The 9,745-nt window shown below is 37.3% G+C and overlaps 1 pseudogene; it reads right to left on the bottom strand.

Annotated features, from left to right (window-relative positions):
* Positions 1-5,302: 5,302 nt before the first annotated feature.
* Positions 5,303-7,175, bottom strand: LOC111998673 (xanthotoxin 5-hydroxylase CYP82C4-like; annotated as a pseudogene).
* Between the last annotated feature and the right edge of the window lie 2,570 nt (positions 7,176-9,745).

The raw sequence follows: 9,745 nt of genomic DNA, 5'->3' as shown, positions 1-9,745 counted from the left end.
AAAGTTGGCGCAAGAAGGATTTATGTGCACGCTTTACAATGCTGAGCAGCATGCATAATGACTTGATTGGTGAATTTGAGCAATATACAACTACATAAGACATGTGGAAAGCTCTAAAGCTAAGATATGGAGGGACATCAGCCACTAGATTGCGTGGCTTAACAATGAAATTTGATTCATATAAGATGCGCTCTGAACATACGATGAAGCAACATCTTGAGGTGATGTCCTTCATGATTTGAGAGCTCAAATCAACTGGAAACAATCTTACTGACGAACAACAAGTCCAGGCAGTGATTCGTTCACTACCAAGTTCATGGGAGATGATGTGTCAAAACTTGACACATAATGAGAATATCAAAACATTTGATGATGTGGCTCGTCACTTGGAACTTGAAGCTGAGTGCCTTGAAGCAGCCAAACCGATTAGTTTTGTGCACATGGCTGAGACTAGCTCGCGTAAGGCATCTAGACCTAAACGCAAGCAACTTGATTACACTCCTGGACAAGAGAGACCTAATGGGTCACCGCCTAAGAAGGCTAAATTTGTCAAGCGCAATAAGAGAGGAAAGCGCGCAAAGAAGGACAAGTCTAAGTTGACTTGTTATATTTGCGGAAAGAAAGGACATTTTGCTTGTGATTGCACTGAGCCAAAAAAGGTAACACCTAATCCTATATCTCACCATGTTTTTGTAACTAGTCATGTCCTTGTTGCTAATTCTGCTCCTATGTGGACTGTAGACTTAGCAGCAACAAAACATGTAGCGAGAGATAGAGCGAGATTTGTGAAGTATCGCCAGATTCCTGTTGGCAGTAAAGACATCAAGGTAGGAAACGGAGCTAACGTGGAGATACTTGGAATTGGTACCTATAAGCTAGAATTGCGAGGTGGTCGCACTCTGTTACTCCATGACGTGTTGTATGCTCTAGAGATCCGGAGGAACTTACTTTCTGTAGTTACTTTGTTAAGACTTGGTTTCCGGTTTATTTTTGAGAATAATTATGTTTTATTGCATTTGGGAACAGTTTATTATGGCCATGGTTTTATTTCAAATGGTTTTTTAATTTTGGATATTGAATATTATAATAATGATAGTTCATTTTTTTTGACTTCATTTGATAATGCTTCTGATAATTCAAATATATGGCATGCTAGGCTTGGTCATATAGGGCAAAAGAGAATGACTAGGTTAGTTAGAGAAGGCCTTACAGGCAATCTCGCTAAGGTCACTTTGTCCACATGTGAACATTGTCTTGGGGAAAAGTCAAAAAGAAAACCATTTGGAAAAGCCACAAGGGCATCTTTTCCTTTGCAACTAATCCACTCTGATATATGTGGTCCAATGAATGTGAGGGTAAGGCATGGAGGTTTCTACTTCATCACATTTATAGATGACTATACACCTTATGGTCATGTCTATTTGATTTCTCATAAGTCTGAGGCTTTAGATTACTTTAGACAATACATGAGATTGGTTGAGAATCAATTAGACAAGAGCATTAAGGCTCTTAGAACTGATCATGGGTGTGAGTATCTATCTGAGCAATTTAAGGAGCTCTGTGATGAAAAGGGAATTGCAAGGCAATTAATGATGCCTTATACACCGCAACAAAATGGTGTGGCGGAAAGGAGAAATCGAACACTGCTAGAGATGGTTAGGTCAATGATGGCCCAAGCAAACTTACCGATTTCTTATTGGGGGGACGCACTTTTGATTGCAGCCTATATACTTAACCGAGTGCCCTCTAAATCAGTATCTTCCACACCTTATGAACTATGGACCGACAAGAAACCTGACTTGGATAACTTGCGGCCATGGGGTTGAATAGGTTATGTTCACAATACTTCTCATAGATATGGGAAGTTGGGGCCTAGAGGAAAGAAGTGTATCTTTATAAGGTATTCTGAGCATTCCAAAGGCTATGTGTTGATAGGTGAACAACCTGATGGAAGTATAACTGAATTGGAGTTACGTGATGTTGATTTCATTGAAAATGAATTTCCTAACATAGGTGAGATTGAAAAGAACTTAACTCTTTATGAAATGATGGATCAAGAAGGAGGCGCCCCAAGTAGACTAGTAGAGGACAAGGAAGAAATTCCTAAAACTCCTAGAGACAGTAAGAGCGACTCACAGCCTAGTGGGTGCACACCACTAGAAATTAATCCACAACAACCTTAGCCACGTAGAAGCAACCGTGGTAATGTTCCTCATCGTCGTTTTGAGATTGAGGGGGAAGCTTTCATGATTGCTTTACAGGATGATGATGAGCCAAAAATTGTGCAAGAGGCTCTCTCATCTTCTGTTAGTGATGAGTGGATGAAAGCAATGAATGATGAAATGGAGTCTATGAGGACTAATCAGGTTTGGGATCTAGTAGACCTACCGTCAGGGTGTAAAGCAATTGGGAACAAATGGATTCTTAAAATCAAACGCAAGGCGGATGGGTCAATAGAAAGGTATAAAGCTCGATTAGTGGCAAAAGAATACACTCAAAATGAGGGTATTAACTACGAGGAAACCTCTTCCCCGGTTGTGAGGTTTGCCTCTGTTCGACTCATTCTGGCTATTGTTGCAAACTTGAATTTGGAATTATACCAAATGGACGTTAAGATAGCTTTTCTCAATGGAGAACTAGATGAAGAAATCTATATGGATCAACTTATTGGCTTTGTGACCAAAGGTCAAGAGCACAAAGTGTGCAAACTTAAGCAATCCATATATGGTTTAAAGCAGTCATCTAGACAGTGGTATCTGAGATTTCATCGAGCCGTTCTATCGAATAGGTTTACGATGATCAAAGAAGATCACTGTGTCCAAGTAAAACGATCCAAAGGAAGTTTCATTATTTTGTCATTGTATGTCGATGACATATTATTGGCCGGTAATGACATAGAGATGATTATCGCTACAAAAGGGTGGTTGTCCTCTAACTTTGAGATAAAGGACATGGGTGAGGCAGATTATATTCTAGGGGTTAAAATCTTTAGGGATCGCTCAAAGAAACTTTTAGGTTTATCACAACAAAACTACATTAAAAAAGTTCTTGAGTGCTTCCAAATGCATAATTGCAAACCTATAGATACTCCAGTTGCCAAAAATGAGAGCTTAAGCCTTGATATGTGTCTTAAGACTTAAGATGAAAAAGAAAAGATTGCTCTTGTTTCTTATGTTAATGCAGTTGGAAGCTTGATGTATGCAATGATGTGTACTTGGCCTGATATATGTTATGCTGTTGGATTAGTCAGCAGATTTCAGTATAATCTAAGGCTTGCTCATTGGAAAGCTGTCAAGAGGATATTAAGGTATCTAAAAGGGATAGCAGACTACATCCTTTGTTATCAAGGTTTAGATTTGCGTATGATTGGCTATAGTAATGCTGATTGGGGTAGTGACCTAGATGAACACAAATCTACATCTGGATATGCTTTCTTGCTAAATAATGGCGTCATCACTTGGAGTAGCAAGAAACAACCCTGTGTAGCATTATCAACTATGGAGGCAGAGTATGTAGCATGTTCAGCAGCTGTTCAGGAAGCAGTTTGGTTGAGGTTATTTCAGAGTCTTGAGGTTGTCAAGGATGCCTCGGATCCCGTTACGGTACATTATGATAACATGGTAGCACTTGCCTATGCTAAAGATTCTAAGTATTATGGTAGAACCAAACACATTGATATACGATATCACTACATTCGAGACATGGTTGCTCACAATGAAGTGGTTCTAAAACACATTTCTACAAGCCTCATGATTGTTGATCCTCCTACAAGGCCTATAGGAAGAGATGTCTTTCAGGCTCATGTTAGAAGTTTAGGGCTATGTAGAATATGATGATATGCTGTTTTTAGTTATCATTTATTGTACTCTTTTGAGATATTTTGTTTTAAATACATATGATGTTATTCAGTTAATAATATGTATGTTTACACACACATATACCATATGATGAGTTCTGTGGTATAAAAGGTATGTCGACAGGCTTAGGTCGTCTCACTCACACGAGTGATCACCTCTGGCACTTGAGTAGTGAGCAAAGATGAGACATTGTGTCATTTAATGCTTATGTAGCATATATAGATGATAGACACAAACAGATGTCGCCTTAGTTGGAACTAAGATGAGGTCTATAATATATTTATCTTAACTAGACCATACATGGATAGCCCATAATCCATGTAACCTGTGGTTAGCTAGATGCGAGACCTTATTTGATGCCTGAGGTGGCAAGCGAATAAAGGACTCGAGTTAGGCACTTGAGTAGCGACTAGACTAAGATTTGTACGGTGTATTGAGTTAAGACATGCGCTCTTACTTAAGAGAACTCTACCGTAGCATGTATTTCATACTACCTGTGCTTGCTTGACCAAAAGCGGAGGTGAGAGAATAAATCCCTGCTTCTTCACCGTGTAAGTCCCATGGATTTTTCATTATGATCCTACTTATGCCCTTGTTACTTTTGACTATGTCTTGAAGCTAAGGTTTTGATGTCTGCTACTTTGCCATGTTACCTATGGCCATGTTGGATTCGGTCTAAAGGGACATTGCTGGGAAAGCGATTGGATCAAAGTTGAAGGACATGTTAGAAACTATTTTTGTAACACATCCTTATATTTGTACTCACTGTCGACAAGTTATAGCACTTATGGTAGTGAAATAATTGTGAGTACATTTAGATAGTTATGATGGATCAAGCATAAGTTTCAGTATTAAACTCAAGAGGGGTTAGAGATGCTTGATTCGATGTGTTAATATATGTCTAGGGCATAACGAGACACTTTAGGGATGTTGCTATGCTGGTCTTGGTATAAGATTTAGTATAGTGCTCCCAAATATATTTTTCAAGTGTGCTTGGCGGTCGCACAACCTATTTGCCAGTATGAACGCACTGAGAAACACATTGAGAGATAGATAATAAGGTCATGCCCACAGTGGATGAGTGTGAGATGTTAGAAACTGAAAGAATATGGACAGTCACCCAATGTGAGCATGTCCCTTTATTTGCCTCAGATTGTAACATCTAGGAGTAATGGTATTAGACCGTTACACTATCCCACTAAGTCCACTATCCCACTCAATATTAATGGAGTGGTGTGTATATAAACACTAAGAATTATACCCATTGTACAGTGGACGAATTCTGCATTTCTCATAGTGTTTATAGAGTGTTGTGAGGCTCTTAGGTTATGGGTTATGTTTACATTACTCTAGTAGTGTGCAACACCATCGGAGAAACGTTTTTGGTTCATGGGTTACATAAACTGAAATTCAAAACTTGTTTGGATAGCTGGACTGCGTGGAGATTAGCTTTGAATATATTGGACAACCATAAGAGCATCTGATTCTATATAAATCTGTGACAGCTCCAGCTCCTTAGCCAAGAGCAGTCCATTCTCAACCGCTAATATCTCCGTCTCTTCGCTGGAATGTTGGCCAGGGAGAGTCTTGCATAGTGCTGCTATGGTGTCGCCCTTTCTATCCCTTACGAAGACCCCAATACTAGACAATCTGACATCAGCTGAGGTAGCTCCATCTACATTTATTTTGAACACATCTAACACCAAATCGCCTACTTTGATATCGTACTAGATTATTGATTATCCAAAAATTTAAATTTACGAAATAATAAGTTTAATTATTTAAATAACACTCTAACTGATCTGTTTTAAAGTGAAAGTAATATTTAAAACTTTGACAGAATAGTTTTAGCTAAAGAAAACCAATGTATTTATAGTGACCTATATGTAGAAAACACCCAACTTTGTAGTACAACTCATAAGATCAAAGTTTTTTATTTATTATTTTCATATTACATATGATCAATTGATATGATTTGTCATACAATACCATTCAAAATACGTATATGCTTGAGTAGCAAGGCGAGGAGTAAGATTGACTTCCAATGGGGTGGCTTTTAGGTTGGTAAGTCCAACTTTCTCAGTCATGTCCACGGGATCATCAGATGGGGTTGCAATTTCAAAAGCATGCAACAAGATACTTAGTATGAGTTGTGTAACTTGTAGAGCGAATGAAATCCCAGGCACATTCTTCTACCGCTGCCAAATGGCATCAACTCAAAATGTTGGCCCTTAACATCAACATCCTTGTGAGTTGTAAGGAATCTTTCAGATCGAAAGTCAGTTGGATCCACCTATACACTTGGGTCTCGATGGAGTTTTGGAATATTAACAAGGAGCCGTGTACCTGTTAGCATGTTATAGCCAGTCAAAGTACAATCTTCCAAGGACTCATGTGGCACTAAGGGTGGTCCAGCAAGGTACAAACATACTGTTTCTTTGAGGATAGCTTGGAGATATTCCAAAATATTCACATTTGATTCCTTCACTTGCCTTTCTCTACCAACTTGGTTGTCTAATTCTTGTTGAGCTTTCTTTAGAACTTCACGGTTATTGAGAAGTAAAGAGAGTCCATGTCAATGTTACTGTTGTTGTGTCTGTGGCCGCTAAGATAAGGGCCTGCAAAAGTAATATAATTGTAATACGAGGAATTAATAAGTGCTCTGCGCTCCGTCTATTTTAATGGAAATCATTATGTAAAGATAATTTTTCACATCATTTCATATTTGGCAGTATCCAAAAGTATAGATAAAGGAAAACTGTCTCTTAACTTTTCTTATTTATTTCAAAAACTGCTATTTTGCGTAAGTGACGCCAATAGTAGACCATAAGGGCTGAAACCAAACATGCTATAAATGTTGCCCAAAAGTTTTCCAGCTAAAGGTTTTGGACGGTTGGCAAAGGCTCTATCATTGCTTACTCCCCAAGTAGACAGTGAAGACTGGTCCGTACTTGTTAGCCAAGCATGTTACCCTAGGGATGGCAACGGGTCGGGTTCGGGCCGGGTTTTTGCATACCCGGACTCGACCCGCGGGGCAAGACCCGTAGCCCAGACCCGGCCCGTTTAGGGTACCGGGTTTTTTCCCGGGGCCCGGACTCGCCCCAGCCGGGCCCCGTTTAGGAATTGGGCCCAAACAGGCCCAACCGAAAAAAAAAAAAAAAAAAAATTTGAGCCCAAAATTTAATTTAAGCCCAGATTTAAGCTCAAATTTTGCCCAAATTCAAGCCTAGATTTAAGCCCAGATTTTGTCTACATTAAGCCTACATATTCAAGCCTAAATAATTAACGTGACCCAAATACCAAATTAGTCCAAATCATAGGCTAAGGATACTAATCATAAATCAATAAATCACCTGTTAAATATAAATCAATAAATCATAACTAATATCATAATCATAATTCAATAAATCATAACTAAGATTTTAAATCAATAAATTACCTAGCTAAGATAACCATTTAATCATTAATCAACAAAATCTTAACTAAAATCACCAACTAAACATAAAAATAAAATAAATCCAACAAGTCCAAAAAATAAGTATCAAAAGTCCAACGAGTCCAAGAAATTAAAAAGTTACGAAACAAATCCCACAAGTCTTCAAAGCTTTCTCCCTCTCATTATCATAGATTTTAAGAATATCACTCTTCAAAGTATTTCTTGTGACAAGTTAAACATAGGTTGAAGATCATTCACAAATTCCCTAAACCCAATTGATCAACCATTGAAAGAGGATATTCATGTAAAATGACCATACGAGCAAGCTTATTCCTCACTCTAGCTTGATCAAATTGGTAATTATTTAAACTTGTAGTTCCATCCACCTTATTTTGTTGTTTAATTAAAACTTGTTGTCGAATATCTTTATACTTCATCCGTGGACATCTTGCTAAATGATTACGCAAATGGGTCGTACCTTGACTAGATTCACCCAAGTAAAGTTTGCCACAATGATGGCATTGGGCTTTAACTTTTCCTTCAACTTTCTTCCTTGTAAAATGAGCCCAAACATCTGAGGTAGTCTTTCTTTTTTTACTTGTATCCAAGTCCTCATTTGTAGGCTCTTGCTCTCCCTCTTCCTCTGTCCTTGGACTCCCTTGACTCCTTTCTTGTTCCTCTACCTCTAAGTCCATCGTTGGGGAATTCGGACTCCTAATTGATTCAAAAGTTGGGAGTTAGAATCAAAACAAATTATTACAAATTTATTATTACACATACTCATTAATTAATAGGCACAAATTCATAATTACACAAATTCACAAATTAAACATGATTAACAACAAATTCAAACACTTACTGGTTGTTTAATGGGCATAAAGGTGATGGTGATCCTGAGGGTGAGCTGCCAGGCGACAATGGCGAGGGTGATCGTGAAAATGGCGAAGGAGACCGCATAGTTGGCAAGGGAGAGCCGCTTGGCGAGGAAGAGCTAGATTTGTTTGTGTTTGTGTCTTCCATCTCCGCTTTAGGCTCTGCATTCCCATAAACACAAAAACAATATTTCATTACAATTGTCATCACAACCCAAACAATATTTAACAAACTCAATAATAGTATAACATCACAGACACCTTAACCCATAAACCAAACCCTCAACAACAACAAAGCAAGTAGCAAGGCATGGAAGCAAACTAAAGTGCCTAGTTTCTGGTGATATGAGTTTTCGTTGTGTTTACATTAGGCATGCTTGAATTTGAACACATAGATGACATTATAATTCACAATAACAAACACATCTACACTACAAGTTCTTAGAAATTAGGGTTCTGCAAATGCTCTCTTTTGTTTTGTTGCAATAGATGCGATGAAGAGTAATACAAATCGATTGCTTGCTGGTTGCAATAGATGTGATGTGTTTATTTACACTTTATATTCTATAACTTTGATCAATTATTATTTTAGATCACTAAATTAAAAATTTGTAATTATAGTTCATTAACTCTGAGCAATTGTCATTTTACTCCACAAAGTTTAAAACTTTTTATTTTTAAAAATAAATTAATAAACTTTTTAAGGACAATGGCTGGAGGGACTAAAGTGATTGAGTGGTATTTTAAAAAGTTTTATCAGATTGGACCCTAAATCAGTTGATAAAGACCAAAAAACCAAGAAAAATCTTGGGTACCCATTATGCATGATGGACCATTTAAATTTTAAACAGTAGGCATGAAATTGTAAAGTTGTTAGTTTAATATTTAAGAGAAAATTTTACTAGTTTTCTAACATAAATTTTTTGTGGGGTTGCTAGTTTCTGCATACTATCCCCCGAGATATACAAACACATGTCTTTGCACCAAAAGATGATATGATGAAAACCCAAAGGAAGTGTTGGTGCGTACTAAATACAGCATATTCATTGTACAAATTATAACACAAACCATTGAAAATTGTAATATTTATTTACTTCTCATTCTTTGATTACCAAACAGAAAAAGTTTTGTAAACTTCAATTCACTTTTTCATTACTCTTCTTTTTCTAGCTTCAATTACATGTAGGTGTGCAAATCATAGAGCAAAATCAACATCTAAGCTGAGCTAGGTTTCTTCTGGAAATTTCTTCAATATGAATCATAGACCCAAATGCCGGTAGGGAAAAAAGAAAACATTATTATATATGTCGAACTGTTGTAGAAAAAGAAAAACAAGAATTACAAAAAAAAAAAAAAAAATTGATGTCATTTCACATATACATTGTCCACAGATAAATTACACATGAAAGTGCAAATATAACACAGATTCAAAATGCTTGATAGCCCTTCAATTGATATTTCTAGCTGCAACCCCATTAATCAAAATCAACTTTGTTACAAAGCAAGCCCAATATTCATAAAATCAAAATGGTCCGAGAATGATTACACATTTACACCCAAATGATTACACATTTACACCC

Source organism: Quercus suber, unplaced genomic scaffold (assembly GCF_002906115.3).
Source record: "Quercus suber isolate HL8 unplaced genomic scaffold, Cork oak 2.0 scaffold_145, whole genome shotgun sequence".
NCBI classification, from domain to species: domain Eukaryota; kingdom Viridiplantae; phylum Streptophyta; class Magnoliopsida; order Fagales; family Fagaceae; genus Quercus; species Quercus suber.
Note: the sequence above shows the minus strand (reverse complement) of the source record. Positions and strands in the feature narration are given on the sequence as shown.